General features: G+C 36.0%; 1 protein-coding gene across 2 annotated transcripts in view; it reads right to left on the bottom strand.

The window, feature by feature from the left end:
• Positions 1-19,418, bottom strand: part of LOC129231527 (glutamic acid-rich protein-like) — a 276,821-nt gene that overhangs the window by 188,971 nt on the left and 68,432 nt on the right. The gene's annotated exons all lie outside the window — the stretch shown is intronic.

Raw genomic sequence — 19,418 nt, 5'->3', positions numbered from 1 at the left:
CAAATTTAAAATTTAAAAAAAATCGTAAACAATCACAGAAAACTAAAAATAGCTTGCCCATGTTACGGTTCCACATTGTGATAACATTGTAATTTATTCGTCCATCTTATGACAATTTTGTTCCGGAAAATGTTCTTAAAATTGGAATAGAAAAAAAACAAAATCAAAGTTTCGAAAAATCGCTTCGAGGTGCACACTCCCATGCTACGAACCAACTTTGTGCCAAATTTCATGAAAATCGGCCGAATGGTCTAGGCGATATGCGCGTCAGAGACCTCTAGACATCCTGACAGAGAGACTTTGAGCTTTATTATTAGTCAAGAAGAGTATGTATTCATATCAAAAATAGTAAAAATAAACGTGCGTCCACTTGCCCCGAAATGTAATTTGATCTTTTCAGTTGAAGGGGGAGTGTGAATCATAAGAGGGAATAGGCATAGCGGTCAAGTGTAGTTTCTCAAGGTCACTCAAAAGAAAGAAAAGGAGCTCGTCTCAGTACTTATTCCAAGTTTCAAAAACTGCGATACCTCATGAATGTTATAATTTATAGAGGGGAGGGAGGGAATTATTGGACCTTTTTAATACCAAGAACAGATCCAGCTTCTGGTTTTGGAAGTACTTGCTGGTTATCAGAAAGCGATCAAAGTAATTTTCAGGCACAAATGGGAGGTTTAACGTCAAGGAAATAGGTCATCAAAATGAAGTTTTAGGCAATACGTTATTGTACAGGGGGGGGGGGGATAAGACCACCAAGGCACAGCCTCTAAATCTCCGCATGTTTGTACATAACTGCACAGTTTCCAAACTTTGTATCCTCTATTTTTCAGACTTTCCATTAAGAGATATTTGTGAAAAATTGATTTTCTGAGCTTTGACCTTGGATAAAACGTTAGCTCCACTGGGATCAGTGGCGGTGCGAGAGCAAAAAAGAACGTCGGCAATGCACAGTTTTGCGAGGCCATTTTAATCATAAAATATTCGCAGACAAATAATTGAATTAATGGAATTAATTCTTGTACTAACTATTGGTACTTGAGTTCCTAATTCACTTAATTGCTATGGCAAAAACATTTCATGACCAATAGCGCAATCAAAAAGAAGTTTTTTTTGTGGTGGGGGGAGGGGGTGGCACATTGAAGGGGAAAAAATGACCTGATAGAAAAGGGGGGGGTCCGTGGGTTCCCCCGCCCCCTCCCCCGGAAAAATTTTTGAAATTTGTAGTTTAAAAATGCCGTTTTAAGCTTTCTTTGCTGATGTTAGGGGAAAAGAGGTACAGAGGTCTCGGTGGAAATTTCAAGAAATTGAAGCCTTAAAAACGCAATTATAGGCCATATTTATTGACTTTAGGGTCAGAGACTTTCCCAGATCAATTCTTTGAAATAAAAAAATAAAAAAAATAGGTCAAAATCAATCCCTTGCAAATTCTCAAAATTGAAGTTTCAAAAACAAAATTTTAGACAAGGAAGGGAGCGCTTCCCTTGAAAAATTTTGGTCCTAAAAATTTCAGCAATAATTTATATTTAGGAGCCATTGCACTTAAACTTTTTGTTAATGTAGTTTAAAAACCCCAATTGCTTATGATATTAAAGAAAGGCGGTAAGGGGATGCTTGCCCAAATATTTTCTGAAATTCAATCCTTCAAAGTGCGATTATAAGGCCATATTTTGTAATATTAGGCTCGGTAATTTTTGAAATTCAAGGTACAAAAACGCAATTTTAAGCGATTTTCGATATTGTTGAGTATTTGGGGGCTTTAAGCTGGAAATATCGTGAAATTAAAGACCTGGAATTGAAATTTCAGATGCAAGTATTCCATAATGCTTTCGGTGTGTGTGTGTGCGTGTGTGTATGGGGGGGGGGGAATTCGAAAGAGCAGCATTTTGAATATTTTTTTATTTTTAGACGAATGTAGGAAACAATAGAAAAAAGAAAAGAAATAGGATGAGGGGGGGGGGGAATAGAGTTGGCTGATCAATAAACTGTAGCTTTTGAATATTTTTAATTCAGGCCCCAACAGAATTGGGCCCTGTATTTGCTAAGGCTGGCTCTGTGCTTTCTCCCCCTGCATGCACTATTTTCATTACTTTTGTGTCTGTTATATTTAATAAGAGCTTCAATTGAAAACATGGAAATTTGAAACTTCTGAGAATTTACTTCTGAGAATTTGCAAGACCCTATCTGTGCGAGGCCGTCGGCAGTCGCCAACGTCGCCAATGCCTAGCGCCGCCACTGACTGGGATTCATTGGAACTTTTGAAATTTCGTTTATAATGATGTCTCCAACTATTTGTATGTTAATTTCATAGTCAAAGTGCAATATTTGGACAAAAATTAGGATGTTATGGCAAAGTTTCAGAAATTTTGAGTCCCTTAACTGCAGTTTTAGGCTTTATTTTATCGCTTTAGGGAGATGGGGATGTCGCCCCTTGACCCATCCACTGAATCCCCTCCCTTCATGCAAAATTATCTAGTTTTCAATCGTTGTATCCTTTATTTTTACCCGAACAATTGCTGTTTAAAAGATATTTGTGAAAAATAGATTTTGACCTTTGACCTTAATAAAATTTTTAGCTCTACCGGGATCGATGGGGACTTCTGACGCTTCACTTTAGTGATGTCCTTAACTATATTTCTATTAATTGCATAGTCAAAGTACCAAATTCGGGTACAAATAAGGGGCTATGGGGAATTTTATAAAATATGTCTCCAAAGCCTTTTAAGCTATATTTAGTAGCTTTAGGGAGGAGGGTATGACCCCATGGGTGCAAGTTTTGTGATATGTTCAAGACGGAATCCCTCTCCCCCCACGTGCGCAAGCTTAAGGGAAATGTATGTGTATAAATGTTGTAGATTTGAACTATGCCAATTTTTGAATCTGTGTTTGATTTGAATTTCAAGAATTTGATTTTTCTAACAATATGAACTTAGTTTAAATTGTAATGTTTAAGCATTTTGATATTGTAATTCCGAAAACCTGAAATCCGCACATAACGGAGTGTCTGGGGGAACCTTCCCCCAGAATTTTTTTTAAATTAAAGTCCACAAAACACAATGGTAGGCCATTTTGATAAAGTTCAGGGAAAGGAGGAGTTCAGGGACTCTCTTACATCAGTTTTTTTTCAAACTGATACTCCCAAAATCACAATATTGGCCGATCTGCAAAAATATTAGAGAAAGAGAGGGGAGGGGGAGCTCTGGGCTCCCCCCGAAATTGAAGCTTTAAAAACGAAATTGTATTTCATCTTTCATAACGTTTACACGCTTTTTGAATGCATTATCGAAGGGATGGAGCTCAAGAACTCTAATTCGACAAGATTTCGAAATTGCGGTTCCAAAAACTCAAATTTTAGACAATGTTGGATAACGTTAGGAGTAAAAGCATTTGGGGCTCCTCGCCATTAGTTTTTTTGCCGATCGTAAACATTTTTATTGCAGGAATAAAATCGCTTGGCACACACGATTTTCACTTTTGTAACATAAATCAGTTCTGATCAGAAAGTCTACCCAAGGTAGCACCAACAAACCAGAAAAAAAGGAAAGGTATGGGCGACTAATGATAATGAAGTGGCACCATTCCCCATACAGTTTTCATTTGAAAAATAATTATTTTATAAGATAGCAGGTGGTGAAATTAGCAATAAAAAAATTGCTTCAGTGAAGTAGATATTTTTATTTTTAAGGAAGTAGACTTTCCAATATTCATTAATTAAAAAAAGCAATAGGGGAACTGAATTCTCACCCCAGGGAGGGCCCCTGAATCACATCCCTCTTAAGGCACTCAAATATAACCTAAAGTGGTGTTTTAAATATTTCAGCGTCTAAAAAATTTTGGAGGAGAACTCCCGTACCCTTCCTCTGAGTTCACCACAAATGCGTTTTTTAATTTGAGTTTCTAATTTTTTTTTCCAGGAACAGTACCCCCCTTACCTATATACATGACTTATGACCGCCTTAAAATCTTAATAATTTAATTTAGGAACTCTTTTGAAAGAAGCTTCCTACTCTCTTCCCCCTTAAATCATCCAAAGATAGCCCAAAACAGAGTTTTTAAAATTTCTTCAGAATTGGAAATATTTCGGGCTGGGCAGCGGAATGCCCCCCTCTCCTTGTGTTTACTAAGGCAATGTAAGTTTGTGTTCAAGATTTATTTTTCTGTTCCCCACATGGCCAAAGACAACTCATAGTTCAGACTTCAATTTCAAAAATGTTTCGAGAAAGATCCCCGAATTCCCCCAACTCTTAACGCACTCAAAAACAGCCAAAACAGCATTTCAATTCTTCAGCATAAAGAAATTTTTGAGGGAGAGAGCCCCCCGAACTCTTTCCCCTAAGTTCACTAAATTTGACTTGCGGTTCTCCCTTTTTATCACCAAAGTTTTAAGAATTTAATTTCTAAAATTTATAGAGAGAAAGCCTTCCGAATTCCCTCTTCTTAAGTCAGCCAATGATTACCTAAAGCTTAGTTCTGAATACTTCAGCTTTGAATAATTTTCGGGGAAGGGGAACCCCGAACCCCAAGATGGTCTAAAGTTGCGCTTTTAAGACTCCAGTTTCGGAATTTCGGCTAAAGAGAGCAATCTCCCCCCTCTTAATATTGCCAAAGACAGTCTAAAAGTTTTAAGACTTCAATTACAAACACTTTTCAGGAGAGGGCCCCAAATTCCCTTTCTCTTAAGTCATTTAAGTATAGCCTCAAACAGTTTTTAATACATTAGCTATAAAACATTTTCAAGTTGGAACACAGAAACCATCTCTGAAAAATTCACCAAAGATTGCCTAAATTAGTTTTTTTAAGACTCTAATTTTCGATTTTCTTTTTTTAACCTACCCCTCCCCACTTTTACATCATTAAAGGTAGACTAAACATTTTGGACTTATAAATTTTTAAGAGTTTGCAGAGGAGAAATCCCGAACCACTCTTAGCTTCAAAAATGTCTTTCAATTCGGTTTTTCGATATTTTATTCTGGAGCCTTTGAGTAGCATCCCCCCCCCCCTTAGCTTGTCCAAAATAAAAACGTTTTAAAGACCTCAGTATCGTGGGTTAATTTGCGGATTTACCATTTTTGCAAGAGCAGCGTTGTTTCTCAAACTTGTGCTGCCATTATTTTTCTCCTTCACTCACCCCCCCCCCCCCCAACCTCCTCTATTTCCATTCTAGCGAGTGTTAGATTGAAACACATTGGAACTTAGTTATTCCTCAAGTCTCAGAAACATGTCAAAAATGCAGGAACAGTTGCCCATTGGTGTTTCAAACCAGTTTGAAATTTTACCCCGCTTCTTTCCAAAATTCCCATTTTCATTAAAATCTTCACAATTCCTGATTGTTCAAGTTTTACCTGGTATGTGGACACCCTTTGCTGTGGCGTAAACACTTCATCCTGTCAGCACTCAATTTTTCATTTTTAAGTAAAAACTGAAGGAAAGTCTTAAAATTTCTTTCCGTCTCGACCTCCGTCTCGGAAATTTTGTCCAAGACGGAAATCCGTCCTGAGACGGAAGGTTTTGCACCCATGCATGAACCCCCTTGACCCATCCTCAGAACAGACTTAGATAAAATGAAAAGCTTTCTGCGAACACAAATCATAAATGGAAAATTTTCTGCAAATAATTATTTTGCCTCGCTCACCCTTGAATAAAGAATTAGATTTATATTCTAATGTGAAGAAACAAAAAAAAGTGCTTTAAATCATTTTTTTTTTACAACATATAGATTGTGTTTATTTTTTACCAACTGAAGAAAACTGCCAAAACCATCATTTTTTCACACATGTGCTTTAAAAAGCTTTTGAAGAAAGGTTTTAAGAGAAATAAATTGGGAATTTTTTAAAAATTCCCTTAAAAAATTATTTTTATATTTTTATTAACGTTAGCAGTTTGAAAAAAATTTCTACAGAGCCAAAAATTTTCTGTGAACACCGTTCGCCCGCGTTCGTCTATATTATGCAAGACTGCCTCAGAATCCCCACTTGTTTGTACACAATTGCCATACTTTTCAAACTTTGTAACCTTCATTTTTTTGGTACCAATTATCGTTAAAGAGATATATACGAAAAATTGTTTTGACCTTTGACCTCAAATAAAATTTTTAGCTCCACCGGAATCGATGAAGTCTTTTGACATTTCATGTATCACGGTCTTCAAATTTTCAGCTCTATGGGAATTTTCTGAATTTTCGCTTTTTATTGGTCTATTTTGACCGGGCTAATTGGGGCTTTCCGAAATTGCCTACTGTACTAGTGGAGCCCATGATGCTAAATGTGGATTTACTCAAGCGTCATAGGGGCCTATTGGCTTTTGTACTTTAGGTTATAAGAAGAAGAAAATGTTGCATAATGTTCAACTTCAGTGGTGGGTAAAGTGTCGACTGATATTCATAAATGTAAACAGGGCCCATCCTATTGTGTCGGCCGCCCGTGCGCAAAGACCTAATGTGCCGCCCCTGAAGAGCAATTTGCATGTTTTGACTAATACTTAATGCCCATATAAATCTTTCTTCAAATTTCTGTATCAAGTTCTAATTTAAAAAAAAAAAAAAAAAACAGAAGGATGAATTTCTGTAAAAAGTTAGAAACTCCTTAGGTACAATTTTTATCTTTGAAGAAAGTAATAGATACCGAAATTTACTAGTCGTAAAAACACATTTTATAGTCCGTCTTTGGTGACATCAGAGGAGGGGAGGGATCGCCCCCAGAAAATATATGAAATTGGCTTATAAAAAAATAGCTGTAATTAATTTTTGGTTGTGTTAGGTTGCAAGGACAAAAGAGTCAGGAACATTCAAGGTCTTTGGCGAAATTTTCAATATTGACGTCAAAAATTGCAATTTTAGGAAATTTTTCGAGACTTGAGGGGAAAGTAATGTTAAAGTTCTTTCTTGAAATTCTTTCAAAATTGATGTCAAATTGCAGCTATTTTTTGTGACCTTAGTTTAGGAAGGATCAGCGCGCTTCCAGAAAATTTTCTGAAACAGTAATTTTAAACACGCAATTTCGTTTTATCTTTGCTAAAATTGCTGGAGGAAGATTCGGTCGTCTCCTATCGAAAGTTTTTGCAATTGAAGTTTAAAACTAAAATTTAGGCTGCTTTTGGTGACGTCAGGGGGGCCTGACATCTTTTCTCCAGTAATTTATTGGAACTATTGTTTCAAAAACACATATTTGGCTAGATTCAGACACAATAGGGGAAACGGGAAAATATTACGAACTGAAATATTTTTCCGAATAAACATCAATTTTAGGTTATTTTTGTGAAGAAAGGATTTTGGGGCTCTAAAAATCACAATTTTGTGCTATCTTTAGCGACGTTAAGGAAACCAGGAAGCTTCAGCGGATCTTTTTGAATATTTTTCGATATTAATATCTGAAAAATACAACTTTAGACTTTTCTCCACCTCACCTCGGTGATTGATGGGGGATGCCAGATGCCCTAGCGCCCCGAAAATTTACATAAGCCATCCGGAATTTTTTAGAAATGGAAGTCCCAAAATCATAATTCAGGCATTGTTTGATAACGATGGGCGGGGATTCAGTGTGCCCTCAAGAATTGTTTTTTGAAACTAATGTCAATTTTAGGCTCCACCGAATCGTATAAAAACGAAATTTTGAGCTATAGTTGGAGAAAGTGGGGATCCAGGGTATTTCCCCTAAAGTTCTTCGAAACTGATGATTGAAAAATGCGATTTTAGTTCGCTTTTGAATGAGTTAAGTGAGAGAGGGTAGGATTGAGGGCCTCTCTAGAGACGCTAATTCATACTATCTTTGTTAGTTATGTTAGGGAATGGATTTCAGGGCCCTCTACCGCAAACATTTCGAAAAAGAAATTTGAAAAATGACATTGAGCAGTTTTTGATGACATTAGGGAGGGCTGTCTCCAGAAAAGACATTTTTGGGCCATCATTTTTAGGCTATGTGTGATTACATTAAGGAAGAAACGGTGAATAAGAGACTTAATTGGATCCTTAAAATCGGTGGTTCAACCAGAGAAATTTTCTGAAATTAAAGTCCCAAAAACACAGTTTGAAGCCTTCTTTAGTCTCGTCAAGGCATCCTTTTGGATTTTCGTTTTGGAGCCACACTTAAAATTTGTAACCCGGGGCAAAGGCCCTGTCCTCCTACCTGATATGAAACTGGGCAGTTCATTCGTGATTTTAATTAGAAAAAATTGCTGTAAAGGGGGAAAATTAAAAAATTTTAGTTCATTGATTATATATGTTTGACTCTCAGGGGAGTCGGAATTTTCCTTTCTCTCTCCTCTCCAGTCTCTACGCATCCACGACTGCTGAACACAGAATTTGTTGTTTGAAATATTTGCGAGAGTATCTTATCAGCATAGTTCTTTTTACACAAAATATGTCTTCATTGTTTAGGGTCAATAAAAACTTGAGAGGCTGGGTGAAGCATTAGTGGCCTTTAGAAAGCACCCTTTCATGCATAAGGGGGGGGGGGGATTTTCGTCATTGCCCCTTCCCTGTATCCGCGCCTGATTACCAGTTCGGTCACAAATTTTGCAACCAAATGAAGCATGTGTGTAAAGAGTATTAATGGATAATGGAGCAACACAATGTGCTCTAAACGTTCCATTTTTCTTAATATGCTATGCTGTTGGAAAATTGGCACTTGCATTGATAATTGAACATTTAAAATTCACCACATTTATTCGACTTATTATTATTATATCTTGTGAGAAATTCTTGAGGAATTCAGCTTGATTAAAAGAACTATATGATGCAACCTGGCCGTCTGGAAGGATAGAAAATGAAAATAAATTTTCTTGAGCACGTCAGATATTCAGAGGGGAGGTTAAGTGACCTTTTAAAATGTCACCATTTAAAAGACTGATGTTTTGGAAGTAACGCAAGCTCGTAGCGAATTTTTGAACTTAGATTAAAGTTACATAAAACTACTGTATACCAATAGATAGCTGGAAAAGTGACTGAAACATGTATACTTTTAAAATTTATTTCTCTCAAAACTGGAGGATAAAATCTAAAAAAATCCAAAATCTAAAAAATTTACTTTTTAGGTGCAGTATCATACACTGTTGGACAATTGCTAAGGACGGATGGCAATAGCAGAGTTAGCAACCACAAAATGGAAGGCAAGGAAAAATGCAAATTAGCATATGTTTGGGACATAATATGACGTGTTGTGAGTATGCAAATTTTAGACTCACGATGTTGCTGGTCATGTGATAGCGCTGATAAGCGATATAAAAGATTGGGCATCTGATGACTATTGTTGTTCAAAAGCAAAGTTTGACGAGAAAGAATCAATGATTGATTCCGTAGATGATTTTATGGGTGGTGGTGTGGTTGGCAACATCGAAGAAGGGCAGAAAAATTTAAATGTTAACAGGGAGTTTGAGGTCATTCATGGGGTTGTTTCTAGAGCTTGGAAATCATTTTAAAACCACTGGAATGCGTAGCAAATATCACGAGGAGGTCGTCTATGCAATATGACGTCAGCTGAAGATTGGTTCTTAGTACTAGCAATGAAAAGGAACCAGCGCATAACAGCTACTGAGGTAGCAAAGCAGTTTCCTGCTGCTACTAGCAAGCAAATACCCCGAAAAACTGTAGCCAGATGTTTGAATGCAGTAAGTTATACGCCCATCAGCTTGTTTTGTACATCCCATTTTCTACAAGTCAGTGTTTTGCTCATTTGTAATTATGTCTTCAGCATCTCAATTGGAGAGAAGTGGACTGCGCTTGTGTACTATTCTCAGATGAAAGCAGGTTCAGTATGTTGTCCAATTGTGGACGACAACAAACCTGGCATGAGAGTAGTACAGCATACAAAACAGCAAACATAAAAGAAAAGGACTAGTACCCTACAAAATGTGTCATGGTATGGGTAGGATTATGATCAATGGCTGAACGTCGCTCCTGTTCTTCCAAACAAGACTATGACTGTTAGTGATGCATTAATGTTGTTCTACTGCCTCATGTTCATGTGCATTAATGTTCTACTGCCTCATGTTCATGTGCATTAATGTTGTTCTACTGCCTCATGTTCATGTGCATTAATGGTATTCTACTGCCTCATGTTCACGTGTTCTGTGGTGCTGTGGGAAATAAATTCCTTTTCTTGGATGGCAATGTAACATGTTATTAACAATCGCTATCCAAGAGTGTCTAGCTCACTCAAAGTATTCAACCCATCATGAGGCACACGCAGCCAGCCCGTTCTACAGATCTGAATCACAGTGAAAATGCTTGGGATGTTTTGGGGAGCAGTCTTGCTGGTTTTAACCTCCCCCCCCCCCCACCCACCCAATTAGCAAGTACACCCACCTTTATCCGTGACTGATAGAAGAATGGGATAAATTATCCCACACTGCTGGATAAAGTTGTGTAAAAAATCACATAATGCGTGGAAGCTTGCATCACTCTCCATGGTATCCATATTCCATATTGACATCGTACACCGGAACGGCTGGGAAGCGGAAATTAAAGTTATTCACTTTTACGTATTCAGCCCAAAATGACCATTTTGTTCTGTGAACTTTTTTAACACCTTCTGGATTTCCGAGCACAATAAATTATCGTCATTGCAATGTTCCAGAGTTCTGGCATTAATTTATTTCTATTGGCATCGAATTACTTACTTTTTTACACGCTACATAGCCCATTGAAGTTCGTCCTTAACAATAAATAAAAAATACACTCTCCACCCCCCTCAATCAGAACAAAACACCCTCCCTCCTACTCCCATAAAGAAAAAAATTAAGACATTATGCAATTCTAACAAAATACCCCCCTCTCCTCAAAAAAAGTAATGCCCGCTATTATCAATGAAATCAAGGATAATGAAGGAACATTTGCTTTAATTGTTGATGAAACCATGGACATATCTCACCATGAACAAGTGGCAATATGTTTGAGGTACGCTGTTGTTTCAGGTATGTTCAACAAATCCTTTGAGATAAAAGAGTGATTTTTAGCTTTTTGGAGAATAGCAACTACAAGTGCCACACACAATTCTCTCACAAATTTTTTATAACTGTGCTGAAATCAGTAGGCAATATTTTTGCACTTTTGTAATTCAATCTTCATTTAAAATATATCTAATTTAACTTATTCAAAATAATTAGTTATTAATAGATTAAAAACAGTATTGCTGATTAATATTGTATTTTAAAATCTATTTCTATATTTTTAAAAGCCAAGGGGTGAATGTGCTTCCCTTGCACGTACTGTGAGGAAGGCGTAGTGCAGTGCCGGTAAGAATACTGGATACAAACATAAGATTAATAATTTGCGTAACATATTTGTGTAGTTCTTTTCTGCTATTTTTTTTTAATTTTGTGCTTGATAGTCAAGGGAAGTGCATCACCCTGCCAACAATCATGGACATTAACATGAGATTAATATCATTCGCGATGTACTTAGTAGTTTAAGCATTTTGTAGCTTGCCCTTTAATTTTTTTTTTTTTTTGCAAATAATTATTTTAAGTACAAACAAACAAAAAAAGGGGGGGGGAGTGCATCTCCTCAGGCACCAACGATCTCTGCCCCCCCCCCCCAATTTTTAAAGGTACGAGTCACCACTGGGTGGTAATGAGCAAGCACCCTGTCTGTTGCTACAACCTTTACAATGCAGAGTGCAGCAAACAATCCATTCTTCAAATACTAAAATTGGATTTAATTTTAAAATTGAGATAGGGGAAAAAACTTGAAGATAAGTTTGCAAAAGCTATACACAAACTCCTGTAAGATAGGCAAAGCAAAACCAAGCATGTGTGCTGCAATGCCACAAACAAAAACTCTGACTCTCCCAATAGGGGTCGTTACAAGTACAGTGAACTCCCCATTATTGGTGGTCGAATTATCCATGGGTCTTCACAGGGCCACAGAGAGCCAAGGCGGGTCACTTTGTAGAGGGAAAATACTTGGGTAGAGAGCGTGGAGCAACCCCCAAGTCACGCTCAAGATAAAATCATGTGACCTGTGGACGAAATTCCGCCTAGTCTGAACCGGTTCCGACAACCACATAGGATTTGCTTTGTGATGGTTGCACTCGCTTAGAAATTTTAACTGTTCTCGTCATTTAAAGAGTTTTTAAGATTGTACAATCCTTGCTGTACTTTTGAATGTCAAAATAAATGTTTGCAAGACATTGCTGAGCTATTTCGCAGTTACGGGCGACAAATTTACTTGCTTTTTCTATTAAAAAACGATTTTTAAATGTATCAACACTCCCTGACATGATGATATATTATGCTCTGTTTGGTAACATAATTAATTTTTCTTGTTTAATTAGAGATTATTTTTGTTTCAATATTGATTTTGATTGTTTTACTCATTAAAAACCATTGGAGATCAATTCATCTACTGATATTTGTTATTTTTCACGCCGAATAGACTTTAGGCTCTTGGCGAGCAATTTTATGGCCAGGGCTTCCGAAAACAAAAGTGTCGTTTGACATAATTGTTTTAATGATCATTACCATTCCTTGTTATTCTACTATTGACTTAAATGTTTTTAATAAATTTGTAGGAAAAATGTTTCACACAAATAAATAAAAAAAGCTTTATAAAAAAAGCCCTGAATTAAAGGATTGCATGAGTGTTTATGAAAAATTAATGAGTTGTATAACACAGTATATCTCATTCACTAATAAGTTATGCACACCCCACTTCTGTAATGTTTATCGATTAAAATTAGACAAGCACTGAACACCATATTTTGCCGAGTACCGAACATTCGATAAAATTCAAACCAAATATTCGGCCGTACACCGAAAATTTGAAACAAAAAAAAAGTTTTAACTGTCATTTTGCAGTTTTATAGCTATAGAAAATGTTTATCTACTTTGTAAAATGTAATTCCATTTAACATCGTAAACTTATCTACATAAAGTATATTTATTAAATTAAAATAAAATAAAACTAGTTTGAATTTTGAGATTTTTAATCCAAATGTGCATTGTGTGCTAATGGCATCAGTGAATGGTATTTCATCATTTGTGATGTCATGTGCAGAAGTGCAAAAAACTGAATTTCAATCTGCGTGCTGTTTAAAATAATTGTTAAAAAATATTAAACTTCGTCAAATTATTTTAAAAACGTTGAATCCCATGTGTTTCAGCATGCTCTTTCAGAAAAAAAAATACTTTTCAGATTTCGGGATTAACCCCATTGAGAAATAAAATTCAGTACCACCCGAATATTCGATGCATCTTTAATTAATATTTAATTATTCAAAAATCATGCAATGTTTTGCTTAGTCCTTCGATGTCTTTTGATATTTAATATGAGACAAAGACAATAAAGTATTTAACAGTATAGTAATTGATGCAAATTGACATTTTCAAGATAGATAAATTATTGAAAATGTGTTGTTAATTACAAGCATCGATTTTTATCTTTGTTGCAGGTTTCAACCACGTGTTTTGTGGGGACCTCTGGCATGTTGCTCCATTAGAGGCAGGGGAGGATCCAGACAGAATTCTCGGAGGGGGCCATTTGGGAAAATATGATGCTATGGAAAATTTTCGAATTTTACAAATATCAATGTAGCCCACCTTTAACTAGAGCGTTTTTTCGGGAATTTTCACTAGGTGACGTTAGTTTAAAATAAAGGTTGCAACCTTCGCAATAATTTTCCTCTTTTCTTAACAAAGTGGTATTCCTGTAATCAGTACTGTGTTCTGAGACGACTGTATAGGACTTCTGATTTAAGAGAAAACCGATATGAACCAACCATAAGTATAATATTAATTTTCGAAGAAAAGGGGGCCCGGGAGATTCTCCTCCGGAAAATTTTTGAATCTGTAGTCTTAAAAAGGCATTTTATACGATCTTTGGTAATGTTAGGAGAGATGAGGTTCAGTGGCGCTCCCCTGTCTACTTTCAAAATAATAGTTCTACGGATGCAGTTTTAGACGATTTTTGATGATGTTAGAGGGAGGTAGAGGATCTGAGGGCCCATGTAAGGAAATTTTTCTTATTTGTAATCTTAGAAATGCATTTTGACTGTCTTTCGTAATATTAAGGGCTCGGGTGCACTCCCTTCCCCCACCCATTTTTTGAAATTGTAACCTTAAAAACGCAAACATTGTCTCCAATAATGCTAAGAAGAGGAAGGTTCGAGGCTTCTCTGGCGGATATTTTTTTGCCATTGCAGAGTCAAAACGCAGTTCGTGATGATGCGTGGAGCAGAAATTCGAGGGCCCACACCAAGAAATTTTCCTAATTTGCAGTCTTAAAGATGCATTCTAATTTGCTTTGGTAATGGTAGGGGAGAAGAGGTTTGGAAAGCTCCCCTCAAAATTGTAGTTCTAAAAGGGCTATTTTAGACGATTTTGATGATGTTAAGGGCAGGGCCGATCCTAGCAGGTGTGCAGTGTATACACCGCACAAGGGCGGCCAAAGCAAGGGCAGCCAAGGGTGTCCGCAGGCAGCATCACATATATAGTTCTTTTAATCAAGCAAAATTCCTCAAGAATTTCTCACAATATAACTTATAATAAATCAAATAAATATGCTGTATTTTGAAGGTTCAATTACCAAAGTAAGTGCCGATTTCCCCACAGCATAGCATAGTTTAAGAAAAATAGATTGTTAGGGAACATTGTGTTGGTTCATTGTCCATTAATACTCTTTGCACACATGCTTCATTTGGTTGCAAAATTTGTGACAGAACCGGTAATCATGCATGGATACAGGGGAGGGGAGGGAGAGAAACAAGAAACGTGGAGAAGAGAAAAATGGTCCCCTCCTGAAGCATGAAAGTGTGCATTCTAAAAGAAGCACTCAGGGGGCCAAGGGTGGCCACTAATGTTTACCCCTTTTATAGACCTATACAATGAAGACATATTTTATATATTATATTTAAAAAAAGCTATACTGATTACATACTCTCGCAAGCATTTCAAACAACAAATTCTGTTTTCAACAATTGCAGATACGTGGAGAGACAGTGAAAAATTGCGACTCCTCTGAGGGTCACACATATATGAATTACAAACTAAAATTTTGTAATTTTCGCCCTTTACAGCATTTTTTTTTTCGAATTAAAATCACGAATGAACTGCCCGGTTTCAGATCAGGGCTCTCGCCCCGAGTAGTAAATTTAAACGTGGATCTAAAACAAAGATCCAAAAGGATGCCATGACCTCCTTGACGAGACTAAAAAAGGCTTAAAATTGCGTGTTTAGGACTTTAATTTCGGAAATTTTTGTTGTTTGAACCACCGATCTTAAGGACCCAATTAAATCTCTGATTCATCCCTTCCACCTTAACTTAATCAAACATTGCCTGAAAATGTTCGCTTTAAAATCCAAAACGTGTTTTGAAGGGCAGCTCTTCTTAATGTCATCAAAATTTGCTTAATGACATTTTTCGTATTTCTTTTTCGAAATTTTTGCGATGGAGGGCCCCGAAATCCATTCCCAAACATTACTACCAAAGATAGTATCAATTAGTATCTTTAGAGAGGCCCCTAATCCTACCCCCTCAGTTTCAAATTGACTTCAGTTTCGAAAAACTGTTCGTGAGGGCACACTGAGTCCCCACCCGCTCTTGATCCCATCGTAATCAAACAATTCATAAAATACGATTTTCTAAAAAAAATTCTGGAGGAGAACTGCCATGCTTATGTAACTTTTTATGGCGCTAGGGCATATACCCATCAATCGTCGAAGTGAGATGGACAATAGTTGTGTTTTTGAGATATTAATATCGAAATATCTATAGTTGTGTTTTTCTATAGTTGTGTTTTTTATTAATATCGAAAAAATCCGAAAGATCCGCCGAAGCTTCCCAGTTTTGTTAACATCACCAAAGGAAGCATGAAATTGCACTTTTAGAAATATCCACTTAGGAGCCCCAAAAACCCTTCCTTTCCAAAAATAGCCTGAAATGGATTTTAGTTCCGAAACATATTTCGGTTTGGAATATTTTCATGTTTTCCCTATTGTTTTCAAATATAGCCAAAAATGGGTTTTTAAAACAATAGTGCCGAGAAATTACCGGAGAAAGCTGCCAGATTCCCTACTGTCACCAAAGACAGCCTAAATTTGCGTTTTAAACTTCAATTTCGAAAACTTTCGATAGGAGATGATTGAATCTCCCTCCCTCTTGCAACATCAACAAAGATAACCCAAAACTGCTTATTTAAAACTTCAGTTTCGGAAAATTTTTGGGAAGAGCGCCGATCTTTCCTAAGCTACAGACACAAAAAACAGCTTCGAATTGATTTCAATTTTAAAAGAATTTTAGGAGAGAACTCCAACATTACTTTTCCCCTGAAGTCTCGAAAAAGTTCCGAAAATTGCAATATTTGACGTCAATTTCAAAAATTTCTCCATGCACCTTGAATATAACCAACTCTTTTCTCCTTGCAACTAAACACAACCAAAGATTACTAAAACTATTTTCTGTACGTCAATTTCAATAATTTTCTGGGAGCAATAACCCCTCCCCTGATTCAGCCTCCTCCTTTCTCTGATGTCATTGAAGACGAACAATAAAATGCGTTTTTCGACTAGTAAATTTTGGTGTCTATTACTTTCTTCAAAGATATAAATTGTACCTAAGGAGTTTCTTACTATAAAACTTTTCTTCCTTTTATAAGTTCATCATTCTTGTTGTTTTTTTCTTCTTTTTATTTATTTACTTATTTATTTATTTATTTATTTATTTTTGAATTAGAACTTGATATAGAAATTTGAAGAAATATTTATATGGACATTAAAGATTAGTCAAAATATGCAAATTACTTTTGAGGGGCCGCACATTAGATCTTTGCACACGGGCGGCTGACATCCTAGGATCGGCTATGGTTAAAGGGAGTAGAAATTAAAAGGCCCATCCCTTGAAATTTTACTGATTTATAGAATTAAAAATGCGTTTTAGATTATCTTTGATAATGTTTAGAGTTGAAGAGATTCTGAGGTCCACTCCCAATTTTTTTTCAAAATTGAACTTTTTAAATTGCAAATGTAGGCAATCCATGATTCACGAGTAACGTTTAGAGAACCAGCAATTTTTCAAAATTGAAGCTCCAGAAACGTAATTCTTGAAGAATTTCAATGATGTTAAGGAGGGAGGAATTCTACCCCTGAAACATTTAGAAACTCAAGCGCTTAAAACAAAATTCAGGCCGATCTTGGACGATGTTGGAGAAAATGAGAGGTGGGGTGCCCTCCACTGGAAATTTTATAAGTTATTTTTAAAAACGTGGTTTGTAGACGATCTGTGTTAATATTAATAAGAGGTAGAGGAGTGGGGTTTGGAGTGTCCCATATTAAAAAAGGAATGAACAATAATTACATAGCACTGCATAAAACCAGGTTAAACTCTTGAATCTAACTTTATGCGCAATCATTAAATGTATAACTTTTTATCGGACACTTCCTAACACATATCTAACAAGACAAGCCCATTATGCTAAATGAACCCCGAATATTTGGTACATATACTTGATATTTTTGAAATTTCCATGGAATGGTCATGCCCTCCTCTTGCATTGTTTCCGTTCTTGTTAGACTTCACACAAATTACAAGTTTTTTTTTTTTTTTAAACCGACTTCAAAAAAGGAAGTTATGATTTCATATTGCGGCTTTTTATGTGTGTTTTCGAATTAATTTAACACTACTGGACCGATTTGATTTTTTTTTTTTTTTGTTTGGAAGGGTATACTTTCCAGATGGTCCCATTGTAATTTGGTCTGGATCTGATAAGGGGTCCAAGAGAAATCCAAGAAACTTTAAATTTCATACGTCATGGTCACGTGGTGTTGCTGTGATTGGTGTATTTTCACACCTAAGGTTTTGGCTTTCTCTTGAATGATATTTAATTCTCGCGGCACATGGATGATTACTTTTCTCACCGCTGTGCCGCATGGTAATTTTTTATTATAGGTGTTACTAATGTATCTATTACTGCATAACAAAGCAGTAAATTAAATATATTTTGCTACTTTAATAGTTGAATCAATTACCTTAATATTTACTAAAAAATAGCTTTATTTAGGCACTAAAATATAAAGTTCTTTAATTCATATTTCAATTTTTAAACATATTTAGTGTTCAATTGAGGAGGAATTGAATACAGAACACATCACCCCCACGATTTAATTTATATTCTTTAACAATATACATTATAACTGTGTATGATTTCTGAAGTTTGACCAATATTCTGGATTTACTATTTCACGATGCCGCCAGTTCAATTTGAAATTAGGGTTACATTAATTAGCAGGCTTCAAAAAAAGGAGGAGGTTCTGAACTCGTTGGATTTGTTTTTCCTTTGTACAATGGTCCATAAATACTCAAAGACACCTGTACCCAGGGGCGAGCACAAGGAGGAGGGGAGTGACACCTGTTGGCCCGGGCCCGAGCCTGGAGGGGGCAGAATATTTTTGTAACTAGCGGTGAAATATAGGGGTAAACAATATGGAGAGGGTCCCCGAAAAGTCATTTGTGAAGGGCTCCAAAATTTCTGTGCACGCCCCTGCCTGTACCGATAAGGAAAGGTCTTTTTTTTGTTTGAAACAGCATAGTTCCTCGGCGATCTAATGTTAATTAAGTTTCAGGTTTGATGAAATTGAGGGAACTCTTAAATTATCATACTCACATTTAAATCAATTTGTACTTTATTAACTTTGTATATCGTCTCACTTAGTGAACCGGTTTTTATGCTTTTTTTTTTGTTTAGTAGTGGTTTTGTTTAGGGATGGTCTAACTTAGGTTCCAAATCTTTGATTTACCCTATTTGTTCTTTAGGGAAAAGTTAAGGGTAAAACAATAAATTTCATGCAATTTCCCTCACAAACGATTAAATATAAAACCTATTGATAAACTAAGGCCATAAAACAAAGGTTTATACTTTCTTTACCTATAGTTAAAGAAAGTACTAAAAATATCAATTATTAAGACTAATGTTAATGAAAATTTTAAATTAAGGATTCTCTTAAAGCAACACAACATTCTAGTGGAATTTTTAATCTTCATCTATAGTGGGGCCATGTGAAGAAACATGCAACTTTTATCACGAGTTACATGACACTAATTGCGAAACGTAAATTACAATTTACAATATTACAATTCTAAAATTTACAATTTCACAAATTTAAACTTAAAGCGATTTCGTTTCTTTTTTTTTTCAATTTAAGCTAGAGAAAGAGGGTTTACAAAACTATATTTTAAACTTCCTGAGTGTGGTTTTATGGCTCCCCGGCGTTGTACTTATACTCTTGTTAGACTTCATAGGAATAATAACGATTTTTTTATATATATTTAGCTCTAAAAAGGTTTTTAACTATTTTTGAAACTTTCTCAGGGTGGCCACGGTCCCTCTCATTGTTTTCCTTATTGTTAGACTTTGTATGTATTATAAGGGAAATGTTTTGCATTTTTGCTCAAAAAAAGGATATTTTAACTATTCTAGAAATTTTCTCGGTGGTCCCATGGC

This window comes from Uloborus diversus, chromosome 10 (assembly GCF_026930045.1).
Source record: "Uloborus diversus isolate 005 chromosome 10, Udiv.v.3.1, whole genome shotgun sequence".
NCBI lineage: Eukaryota > Metazoa > Arthropoda > Arachnida > Araneae > Uloboridae > Uloborus > Uloborus diversus.
This window is presented reverse-complemented; position numbering and strand designations above follow the sequence as displayed.